Below are 12,327 nucleotides of genomic sequence, written 5' to 3' on the forward strand. Positions count from 1 at the left end.
GACTAGCAATATCACACCTCGGCTTCCAAACTGGGTTATCTCCTCTCCATAGTTGCCACTGTTGCTCAGAGGAGGGGCATCTCACGACCCCAAATGTGACCTCTGCGGCCCTATTAGGGGTTAAAACCCACAGTTGCGGAACCCCTGATTTGCATTCCCTGTCAAATCCCTTTAGAATTTTGTATATTTCAATGAGATCATCTGTCATTCATCCAAACTCTAGAAAGGAAAGGCCCAATTAATTTAGCTTCATCAGAGGATAACTATCTCATATCAGGAAGCAATCTATTAAATCTTTACTACAACGCCTCCAAAGACATGGTTTTCTTCTTTAGAGGTGGAAACCAAGCATGTGCGCAGTGCTCCAAAGCTCTTTATAATTGTTATAACATTGTAGTCAATCCCCCTTTTTTTTTGAACAAGTAGTTTTCTTCAAATTTTTAACATTTGAAAAACATTACAGCACAAAAATAAACCCTACCTCTGGTCACACCCCCATCGCCCCAATCCACCTCCCCCTCGAACAGTCAATGATAATTAGTTCTCCACAATGCAGAAGAAACAAATCCCATCTCTTGTGGAACCCTTCATCCGCCCCCCCCCCCCCCCCCCCCCCACCCCCCGCAGGGCACATTTCACTTTCTCTAAATGCAGGAACTCCATTTGATCCCCCCAGCCACACTGAGGCACAGGGTGGAGAAGCTGATCTCCACCCCAAAAAACAAGCGATCAGCAAGGCTAAGGCTAAGACATCTGCCTGCAACTCCGGCAGATCTGACACCCCAGATATGGCCCCCAAGGAACCAGGCTCCAAGTCCACATGCAAGATCGCCAACATGGTGCTGAAAAACAACCTCCAAAATTTCTACAACAGGCAAGACCAGGATACATGTACATGATTAACTGGGCCCCTGCCACATCATTCGCAAATATCCCCTAACCCCTCAAACAGGCGGCTCATCCTCTACTTAGTCAGCTGTGCCCTGTGTGCCACCTTTAGCTGTATCAACCTCAGCTTCATACACCAGATTGAGGCATTCACCCTCCGCAACACCTCACACCACAATCCCTACTAGAACATAGAAAAATACAGCACAGAACAGGCCCTTCGGCCCATGATGTTGTGCCAACCTTTTGTCCTAGATTAAGGACAAATTAATCTACACCTCATCTTTCTACCGTAATCCATGTACCTATCCAATAGCCGCTTGAAGGAGCCTAATGTTTCCGACTCAACTACTTCCACAGGCAGTGCATTCCATGCCCCCACTACTCTCTGGGTAAAGAACCTACCTCTGACATCCCCCCTATATCTTTCACCATTCACCTTAAATTTATGTTCCCTTGTAATGGTTTGTTCCACCCTGGGAAAAAATCTCTGACTGTCTACTCTATCTATTCCCCTGATCATCTTATAAACCTCTATCAAGTCACCCCTCATCCTTCTCCGTTCTAATGAGAAAAGGCCTAGCACCCTCAATCTTTCCTCGTAAGACCTACTCTCCATTCCAGGCAACATCCTGGTAAATCTCCTTTGCACCTTTTCAGTACTCCAAATGTGGCCTTACCAAGGTTTTGTACAGCTGCATCATCACCTCACGGCTCTTAAATTCAATCCCTCTGTTAATGAACGCTAGCACACCATAGGCCTTCTTCACAGTTCTATCCACTTGAGTGGCAACTTTCAAAGATGTATGAACATAGACCCCAAGATCTCTCTGCTCCTCCACATTGCCAAGAACCCTACCGTTAACACTGTATTCCGCATTCATATTTGTCCTTCCAAAATGGACAACCTCACACTTTTCAGGGTTAAACTCCATCTGCCACTTCTCAGCCCAGCTCTGCATCCTATCTATGTCTCTTTGCAGCCGACAACAGCCCTCCTCACTATCCACAACTCCACCAATCTTCGTATCGTCTGCAAATTTACTGACCCACCTTTCAACTCCCTCATCCAAGTCATTAATGAAAATCACAAACAGCAGAGGACCCAGAACTGATCCCTGCGGTACGCCACTGGTAACTGGGCTCCAGGCTGAATATTTGCCATCCACCACCACTCTCTGACTTCTATCGGTGGGCCAATTCGTTATCCAACTGGCCAAATTTCCCACTACCCCATGCCTCCTTACTTTCTGCATAAGCCTACCATGGGGAACCTTATCAAATGCCTTACTAAAATCCATGTACACTACATCCACTTCTTTACCTTCATCCACATGCTTGGCCACCTCCTCAAAGAATTCAATAAGACTTGTGAGGCAAAACCTACCCCTCACAAATCCGTGCTGACTATCCCTAATCAAGCAGTGTCTTTCCAGATGCTCAGAAATCCTATCCCTCAGTACCCTTTCCATTACTTTGCCTACCACCGAAGTAAGACTAACTGGCCTGTAATTCCCAGGGTTATCCCTATTCCCTTTTTTGAACAGGGGCACGACATTCGCCACTCTCCAATCCCCTGGTACCACCCCTGTTGACAGTGAGGACAAAAAGATCATTTCCAAAGGCTCTGCAATTTCATCTCTTGCTTCCCATAGAATCCTTGGATACATCCCGTCAGGCTCGGGGGACTTGTCTATCCTCAAGTTTTTCAAAATGCCCAACACATCTACCTTCCTAATAAGTATCTCCTCGAGCTTACCAGTCTGTTTCACACTGTCCTCTCCAATAATCTGGCCCCTCTCATTCATAAATACTGAAGAAAAGTACTCGTTCAAGGCCTCTCCTATCTCTTCAGACTCAATACACAGTCTCCCGCTACTGTCCTTGATCGGACCTACCCTCGCTCTAGTCATTCTCATATTTCTCACATATGTGTAAAAGGCCTTGGGGTTTTCCTTGATCCTACCCGCCAAAGATTGTTCATGCCCTCTCTTAGCTCTCCTAATCCCTTTCTTCAGTTCCCTCCTGGCTATCTTGTATCCCTCCAACGCCCTGTCTGAACCTTGTTTCCTCAGCCTTACATAAGTAGCACCATCCACAGCTTCTCCTCCCACTTGACCGTAACCCCCTCCAGAGACACCTCGGGCTGGATTCTCCGCCCCGCCACATTTTTATTTCACCCCGGCGGCGAGATGTTCCATTATGCTGGCCGGTCAATGGGGTTTCCCATTGTGGGGCAGCCCCACGCCGCCGGGAATCTCCCGGGCTGCTGGCAAAGCGGAGCATCCCGCCGGCGGAGAATCCAACCCCCTATCTGCCTCCAAAATCCTCCCATAAATCGTCAAGGCGACCCCACCCTCCAACCTCATCACCAGCAACACCTCCTCCAGCAACGACGAGGAAGGTGTCACCGGAAATGTCGGAAAGACCTTTTTCGCAAAGTCCCGCACCTGCAATAATCCCTCAGAGCCCCCAAAAATATCAAATCACAGCCGATCATTACCAACCTCCAAACTATCCCTTCCTAACTACAACTTTAAGCATAAGAACAAAAAGCAAGAAAGGAAGAAAAAAAAGAGAAGATACACAAAACAAAACAAACAACAAAAGGGAAAAAATCAACACCACCAAAGTCCAAACTCATTTCAGTCCCAGTCCTTCAGCTTTCAAGAATGCCTTCGCCTCCTCCGCCGTCTCAAAGTAGAAGTCCTTAGATTTGGTGTCACCCTCAGCTTCGCCACCAGACCACTCCAAACCTCACATTGCTTTTATACTATGCCGCCTTCACCCGGCCAAAGGCCGCCCTTCTCGCCAGTTCCGCCGTGAGATTCTGGTATTTCCGAATACCACCGCCTTCCCACCTCACCTCTCGATTAGGCTTTGCTCATCTCAACACCTTCTCCTTCGCCTGATAGCTGTGGAAGCAGGCTATCACAGCCCTCAGTGGGTCATTCACCTTTGGCATCGGCTGGAACGATTGGTGGGCCCTGGGGGTTCTCCTCCTGTCCCATCAACTTAGCGAACATCTCCGCAAATTACTCCGTTGGCCTGCGGCCCTCCACCCCCTCAGGCAGTTCCATGATCCTTAGATTCTGCCTTCGTGACCAGTTCTCAAGTTCGTCCACTTTGACTCTCAGCCCTTTATTGTTCTCCTCCACCCTCCGCTGCTCCTCACCCAGCAAAGTGAATGGTCGTTATGCTGCGACAATGCTTCCTCCACCCCCATCATGCCTGTCCTTACTCCTGTACTGTCATCGACATCTTAACCAAAACCTCCTTTATCAATGAGGAGTGTCACCTACCCACTCCTTGAGCGAGGTCATTATCTCTTTCCAACGCACATCAAAATGCTTAGAGAACAGCCGCTCAAACTCCCCTGCCATCACTTCAGCCAGCATATCCACCGTAATGGGCCCCACTCGGCAAGCTTGCACCTGCCATCTGTCATAATATGCACTCATGTTCATAATGAGATACAGACAGGCAGTGATGGACACACACAGGAACCAATCACCACACAGAATACAGAACAACCAATCACCAGTCAGGACACTACATTACCAGTATAAAATACACAAGGCAGGAAGGCTCGGCTCTTCTAACTGTAGCAACAGTCAGGGTGCAATGTATAGTCAGCACCTACTACACATGGCACAGAGCAAGTCTGGGCAAGCCAGACCAAGGTTAGCAAGCTTAGATTAATAGAGTGTCGACCCACAGCGAACTGTGTACATTACTCGGCAAGTTCAATAAGGCAGTGTTGAACCATCTACAGCGTTGGAAGCCTGTTTTCAAGTGATACTGCATCGAGTTGCAGTCCGTGTTAATCCAACATATATAACACATCATGGTACCAGGAAACTATTAACTCTAACGGACCTACCCCAGTAAATCTGAAATGACCGGAAAGCAAGTAGCAAACAGCCAGCGGTATGGAAAAGATCCAGGCCCCTCCGCAGCTCCGGATCTCCGGCAACCTCCGCGCCAACTGAAGGGTCTTCAGACAGAAGTTCCTCCTACACCTCGCGGCATCCGACCTTGAGGAAGCATCAGATGCCTGGAAAATCATGCTGCTCCTGTCGACGGCGGGGGATCACGCCATCCACATCTTCAACTCGCTGACGTTTGCCCAAAGAGAAGATAAAGCAAAGTTCCAGACCATTCTGCAAAAATTTGACAGCCACTGTGAAGTCGAGCTAAATGAGAGCTTTGAACTGTACATCTTCCAACAGAGGCTTCAGGGTATGGACGAACCTTTTCCCTCCTTTTTGACCCATCTCCGCATCTTAGCGCAGTCATGTAACTATGACTCGACTGCTGATTCCATGATCCGGGATCAGATCGTTTTCGGGGTCCATTCCGACTCCCTGCGGGAGCAGCTCCTTAAAATCAAACGTATGACCCTCCCGATCGCCATCGAAACGTGCGTTGTCCATGAACATGCCAGAAATCGCTACTCCCACATCAAGGCGGCAAAAACGGCAAAACTAGCCTCCCACGAGGCAGAAAGTGTACAGGCCATCGCTAGGCTGCAGGGCCTGAGCATTGAGGAGAGTGGCCGTTTTGCAGGTTTCAAGTGGCTGTTTCGCGGGCTTTCCACGGGACCCCGCGCAGGTGCATCACGACCGGGAGGACAATGCGCACCGAAAACCCCACTGTGCATGTGTGAACGTCGGCCGACCGCAATGCGCAGACGCGAAGGTGCACGGAACGCACTGACGTCAACGTCATGACGTGCCAAAATTGTGGCTACACCCATTTAAAGCGGCAATGCCCAGCCAAAGGAAGGCGATGTCTACAATGTGGAAAGCCTGGGCATTATGCGGCCTTATGCAGGTCCGCTCCACCGGTCAAAAGCCAGCGATCCCAGCTGTAATGCAGACCTGTCCACTGCATACAGCAAGGCATGCAGGATTCCGATCCCGAAAGTCCAACGGACCCAAATGATGACTGCCTCGAGTCTCCATATCAGGTGGGCATTATCACCACACGTGAGACTGTCTCCTCCACTCATGCAAAGCGCCTCTCAATCCTCAGTGTGGATTCTGGTGACGAATGGCACGCTGTCGTTAAGTGAATCAGTGCAGAATCCAATTCAAACTGGACACTGGTGCGTCTGCAAACCTCATATCCCGGGCAGACCTCGACAGCGTCCGAAACCAACCCAAAATTCTTCCGCCAGCCTGCCAGCTCCTTGATTACAATGGCAATGCCATAGCCGCTCGTGGATCGTGTCATCTAGTTGTATCCCACAAGGCAATCACGGCGACGTTAAGATTCGATATGGTCAGGCCTGACAAAGCATCCCTGCTTGGTGCCCGTGCATGTAAACTCCTTAATCTGGTACAGCGAATCCATGCCATGTCCTCTGCACCTCCGACTGCCTCATCTCATGTGAATCTACAGGCTGACATAGACGACATCCTCACGCAATATCCCAATGTGTTCGATGGGATGGCACGCTCCCGTATCGCTACAAAATACTACTCAAGCCGGATGCCAACCCAGTCATTCGTGCACCACGCTGGGTGCCGGCTCCTCTAAAGGATCGTTTAAAAGCGCAGCTGCAAGAGCTCCAAAGCCAGGGCATCATTTCAAGGGTCACGGAACCAACAGACTGGGTGAGCTACATGGTCTGCGTGAAGAATCCCTCAGGCGAAATACAAATCTGTATCGATCCTAAAGACCTCAATCGCAACATCATGAGGGAGCACTACCCGATCCCGAAACGGGAAGAATTAACCTCTGAGATGGCACACGCCAAATTCTTTACCAAGCTGGATGCCTCACGTGGTTTCTGGCAGATACAACTGGACGACTCCAGCAGGAAGCTCTGCATGTTTAACACTCCGTTCGGCAGGGACTGTTACAACCGCATGCCTTTCGGTATCATTTCAGCCTCCGAAGTCTTTTACCGCATAATGGAGCAAATGATGAAGGGCATCGAGGGTGTGTGAATCTGTGTGAATGACGTGATAATCTGGTCCACGACCCCCGTGGAGCACATAGCTCGGCTCAAACTGGTCTTTAAAAGGGTCGACGAGAATGGCCTCAAGCTAAACAGGACCAAATCCTCATTTGGTCTGTCATCAACCAAATTTCTGGGTGACCAAATATCCCAGCAGGGTGTGCAACCTGATTCCAACAAAGTAATGGTAATCAATGCCATGAAGACCCCAGAGGACAAAAAGGCGGTACTACGCTTCCTGGGAATTTCTGGGAAAATTCATTCCTAACATGGCATCCCACACCACTGCCCTCCGGCATCTAGTAAAAAAGACCACAGTATTCCAGTGGACACCAACACATCAAGCGGAGTGGATGGAGCTCAAGGCAAAGCTCACCACGGCCCCAGTCCTGGCGTTCTTTGACCCGACCAAGGAAACGATAATATCCACGGACACAAACCAGGACGGCATTGGTGCGGTGCTCCTCCAGAAAGATGACTCCTCGATCTTGGCTCCAGTGGCATACGCATCCAGGGCCATGACTCCGACCGAGCAAAGGTACGCACAGATTGAAAAGGAGTGCCTGGGTCTCCTAACAGGAATCGTTAAATTCCACGATTACGTAAACGGTCTGCCAAAGTTCACGGTGGAAACAGACCACAGACCCTTAATCCACATCATCCAGAAGGATTTAAATGACATGACGCCCCGGCTACAGCGCATTCTTCTGCGGCTCCGCCGATATGATTTTGACCTCGTCCACACACCGGGCAAGGAGCTGATAATCGCAGATGCCCTATCCAGATCCATCACCATGCCCTGCGAACATGTAGACTTCATTCGCCAAATTGAGGCACAGGTGCAGATGTGCGCCAGCAACCTCCCGGCCACTGATGAACGTGTCGTCCAGATACGATCAGAAACTGCCAAAGACCCTCAGCTGCAAAGGGTAATGCACCACCTCGCAAATGGGTGGCACAAGGGGCAATGCCCCCAGTTTTTTAATGTCAAGGATGATTTGACGGTTGTTGAAGGGATCATTTTGAAACTGGATCGAATTGTTATCCCCCACAGCATGCAGGCCATGGTGCTCAAGCAGATCCATGAGGATCACCTTGGTGTCGAGAAATGCCGACGCAGAGCTCGACAGGTAGTTTACTGGTTTGGAATCAGCCAGGACATTTCCAACATGGTCCTGAATTGCACCACAGGCCAGAGATTCCAACCATCTCAGCCCAAGGAGACGCTCCAACAACAAGAGCTTGTGACCTCTCCGTGGTCCAAGGTGGGAATAGACCTCTTTCACTCAAATGGGAGTGACGATGTACTTCTAATCGGTTACTTTTCAAACTACCCAGAAGTTGTGAGCTGTCAGACCACACGTATAAATCAGTCATCAAGGCCTGCAAGGAGACGTTTGCCAGGCACGGTATACCACTCACAGTGATGAGCGACAACGGTCCATGTTTCCACAGCCAAGAGTGGTTCAACTTTGCACAATCCTACCACTTCAAACATGTCACATCCAGTCCCCATTACCCGCAGTCAAACGGGAAGGTGGAAAAAGGGGTCCACATTGTCAAGCAGCTGCTCTGCAAGGCTGCAGACTCTGCATCTGATTTTAACCTTGCACTGTAGGCATACAGGGCAACCCCTTTCTCGACTGGTCTGTCTCCGGCTCAACTACTCATGAATCGCAACCTGCAGACAACTGTTCCAGCCATCTACGTTCCAGACCTTGATCACCTCACGGTGCTAAGAAAAGTGCAGCGACTCAGGGACCAGCAGAAGATCACGTATGATGCTCGTGCCACTGATTTGCCTGTGTGGGCTCCAGAAGATGTTGTTCGCATCAAGCTGCCTGAGGGAGGTTGGTCAGCCCCAGCTGTTGTTGTACGACAGGCTGCCCCCAGGTCTTTCGTTGTTCGCATGGCTGATGGCTCCATTCTCAGGCGCAACAGACGGGCACTGCGCAAAGTTGCCTGCCCACCACCACCTGACCACACCCGTCCGTATGTCGAGACGTCTCCTCCGGACATTTCAAACCACAAGCCCACCAATCTGGCAGCAATCCCGCCTATCGAGACGCCGGCGTCCCCCCCGCCACCTCTGAGGCGGTCAACAAGATCCGTCGCCCACCACAAAGACTGGACTTATAGACTTTAACTGTATCAATTATGTTCACCTTGTTCTGTATATGCACGATAGATACCTTCACATGTATATTTGTTCACTCACTCACTATTTTGCACAGTCACACATGTAAATACAAGCACACAGCCACAAGCATCCAAAATTTATTTAAAAAGGGAGATGTCATAATATGCACTCATGTTCATAATGAGATACAGACAGGCAGTGATGGACACACAGAGGAACCAATCACCACACAGAATACAGAACAACCAATCACCAGTCAGGTCACTACAGGGTACATTACCAGTATAAAACACACGAGACAGGAAGGCTCGGCCTCTTCGTACTGGTGATAGCTGTAGCAACAGTCAGGGTGCAATGTACAGTCAGCACCTACTACACATGGCACAGAGCAAGTCTGGGCAAGCCAGACCAAGGTTAGCAAGCTTAGATTAATAGAGTGTCGACCCCACAGCGAACTGTGTACATTACTCAGCAAGTTCAATAAAGCAGTGTTGAACCATCTACAGCGTTGGAAGCCTGTTTTCAAGTGATACTGCATCGAGTTGCAGTCCGTGTTAATCCAACATATATAACACATCACCATCTTTCCTCCTGTTGGACTCACAACCAAACTCACCGACTTTCACTCGCCTCCTAATTCCCCTGATTCTTCTTCTGGAAGTTCGACATCCTACGACTTCTTCACACTTTCCAACACCTAATTATCCAAAATTGTCCCCAGAAAACTGTGCATAAAGCTCCAAAAACCAGAAGCTCTACCTGGACCACCCAAACGTGCAACCTCCACTTACATGTTGCCACCGGAAGTCCCTCCATCCCTTTCTAATGAGCAACATGTCATTTGCCTTCTTAATTGCTCACTGTATCTGCTTTTACCTTTCTTGGTTCCGTGTCGGAGTATACCCAAGTCGAACCAAATGTCAACATTTACAAGTTTCACACCTTTTAACCAATATTCTGCTTTTCCATTCTCACTACTAAGGAGGATAACCTCGCATTTCCCCACATTATAATCTATCTACCACTCACTTAACTGGTCTGTATCCCATTGCACCCTCTTTATGTCACCCTCACAATTTACATTTCCACCCAGTTTTGTATTGTCAGTAAACATGGATACATTACTCTTGATCTCTTTATCCAAGTCATTAATATATATTTTAAAAAGCTAAGGCCCCAATTTATCAAACACAATTGGCGCGATTTACTGGCCTCATTGCGCCTGACTTGGTGAAGCGATGAGGCCATTAAACTTGCGAGATGCCTCTCGAAAGATTCATGATGCTTGAGATGTCTCGCGAGCTTCAACCAATCTGGCTGCCTCCCTCACTGGAACTAATGGCCACCTAGCGCCATTTAGTACTTTTGAATTTCCCATAGGAAAACTAGCCTACACAACTCTGCATGGCTGAGATCCACTGACATTACAGTCACCATTGACAATGCTGGGAAAATTAGGTTTCTCTGTTCGCAGGTCAGGCAGATTTTGTAAGGTTTCTGAAAGCCCACCTTGATTGATAGTTTGGGCACGTTAGGAGAAGATGCTGAGGAGTTGGGAACATTCTGACAGGTAAATATTAAATGGATGGGACACTTTCAAATGTCATTATTGGATGCTGTATTATAGGTCAGAGATATTTTTACTGGTGCTTAATTATGAGGATCTCTCCTGCAAAGTTAAGTTGACCATTAGACTGATGAGCATTGTGAAAGTAGTGAGACACTTTAGAGTACTTCTCCCTTTGGAAAAAGTGGTATTAAGAATTCAAAACTGAAGAAAACAGTGTTTGGAAACTTCAGTGTCATCTGAAGTGTTTTAAATATCCAGTGATTTAAATTTGCAAAGGAAAATGGGCCTTCAGTTTGTACTTGGAGAAACTTATTTGATTGATGGGACTCCTGGTGCAGCTTAGAAAAAAAAGGCCATTTATTTTGCAGTTTCCAATAGGCTCTATGGTTTGTTTTGACAGTTGGGGCCATTCTGAATGGTTGGCTTCATTTCAAATGCTACAGAACAACTTCTCTCAACAGGGTTTATGTTCATTTGGATTTACAGATTTAAGAAGTTATAAAAAGGGTTTGGTTTCTGAATAGATGTTTTACAATGAATGACGAGTGAGGGGATTTCTCTTTTTTCATTGGGTTAGTTTTTTGGTTTCAGTATGAATGGTAGTGTCTTTCAGTGACAGCTTTATTAGATTGTTAGAGGTGTACATTTCAATATACATGCCAAAGGATTCCCATTGGAAAAGTAGCCCACCCGTAGATGAAGGAGCATGGGGACGAAATGAGGAATATAAAGGGACATGGGGAAATATGAGGAGCATGGGGGTGGGGGATAGGAAACATATGAGGCGGGATTCTCTGTTCACCAATGCTGAAATGGGGAAGACGCCTGAGTGGAGAATCGAGTCCGACTCCAAAATCTCAGCCATCACCGATTGATGCCAATCACAATCCTCTGACACCTTGACAGCGGCGTCAATGCTTTCCAGAATGCATGTACAGTAGACACCGTTTGCATATCTTTAGCAGACCCGATCGGGTATTCTTCAGGGCCTTGCAATACTCTACCTCCGATGGATCGAGTTCCCATTGGCACGGTTCACTTGTGCTTTTAAAAATCGTGAAACCGGCATGGTGGCTGCTGAGGGAGAGATATGGGGTATGGAAACTGTCTAACATCGCCATAGTGTGCTGATAGTTGTGCCGCTGGCCGGGGGGGCTTTTGCGAGGGCCGGGGGGAGTAGCAGGGCGTGGCAGGAGGTGGGCTGTGGAGTTGGGGTGGTCGGGCACAGAACACCATTGCCACAGCTGGCAAGGCAGCCATGTATCTGCGCACACCGTTCACAGCTCACTTTGAACCTAGTGTCGTGGCTCACTCCCCAGCGTGCCCTCTGGCCCCAGCCAACCCATCAGCTGTATGGGTGCGCTCCAGCACAACCAGTGCCATCTCAGAAATGGAGAATCTTGCCCATGAACTATGTTGAAGAGCTGGGCTGATGTTCCCACCTCAGCACCTACACTCCTCCAACACAGCCTCAGGAGTTAGGAAACCCAAAGTCTGTTTGCTCACATCCCCTGGAGATGAAAGTATAGTTGGTGTAATCAGAGGTGACAGAAATGGGTTTCCAATGTCGGAAATTGGTGCAACTTGCATTTCCCAAGCCCAACATGAAAATCCAGCCCAAAATATTTGTTTAAAATCACTGACATTTCCTCAACCCCCATATATTTTTTCCTGTCTCTATTTCGAAAGGACAAACATTAATTTGGCTACTCTCCTCCTCTGCATACTCATGAAAGTTTTAAAAGTGTATTTTTATATTCC

At 48.3% G+C, this 12,327-nt stretch overlaps 1 long non-coding RNA gene across 1 annotated transcript in view; it reads right to left on the bottom strand.

The window, feature by feature from the left end:
* LOC140419657 (uncharacterized) overlaps positions 1 to 12,327 on the bottom strand; it is a 126,077-nt gene that overhangs the window by 19,824 nt on the left and 93,926 nt on the right. The gene's annotated exons all lie outside the window — the stretch shown is intronic.

The sequence above is a fragment of the Scyliorhinus torazame genome, chromosome 1, assembly GCF_047496885.1.
Source record: "Scyliorhinus torazame isolate Kashiwa2021f chromosome 1, sScyTor2.1, whole genome shotgun sequence".
Taxonomy (NCBI): Eukaryota; Metazoa; Chordata; class Chondrichthyes; order Carcharhiniformes; family Scyliorhinidae; genus Scyliorhinus; species Scyliorhinus torazame.